Genomic DNA, 429 nt, shown 5'->3' with positions numbered 1-429 from the left:
CGAGGTGGGTGAGGGTGCCAGGCAGAGGGAGGGGGGGGTGGCGCTTGCCAGGGCATAGCAAGCAGCATGGGCAACACAGAGCCTTCGGGGGAAATTATTTTGGTTGTTGCTTCTGTTTTGAATTTTATTATTTTTTAATTTGTATTATTTATTTTTTTGCATGTGCTGGCTCTTCGTTGCCGCATGGGCTTTTCTCTCGTTGCAGCGAGCGGGGGCTACTCTCTAGTTGCCGTGCACAGGCTTCTCATTGCAGTGGCTTCTCTTGTGGTGGGGCAGGGGCTTCAGGAGTTGTGGCTCCTGGGCTCTGGGGCGCAGGGTTAGTAGTTGTGGCTCATGGACTTAGTTGCTCCATGGCACATGGGATCCTCCCGGATCAGGGATCAAACCCGTATTTACTGCATTGGCAGGGGGGGGTTTTTTTTTTTTTTT

General features: G+C 52.0%; 1 protein-coding gene across 1 annotated transcript in view; it reads left to right on the top strand.

Annotated features, from left to right (window-relative positions):
* RASAL1 (RAS protein activator like 1 (GAP1 like)) overlaps window positions 1–429 on the top strand; it is a 33,536-nt gene that overhangs the window by 9,578 nt on the left and 23,529 nt on the right. The window lies entirely within an intron of this gene.

Source organism: Bison bison, unplaced genomic scaffold (assembly GCF_000754665.1).
Source record: "Bison bison bison isolate TAMUID 2011002044 unplaced genomic scaffold, Bison_UMD1.0 scf7180017864495, whole genome shotgun sequence".
NCBI classification, from domain to species: domain Eukaryota; kingdom Metazoa; phylum Chordata; class Mammalia; order Artiodactyla; family Bovidae; genus Bison; species Bison bison.
Note: the sequence above shows the minus strand (reverse complement) of the source record. Positions and strands in the feature narration are given on the sequence as shown.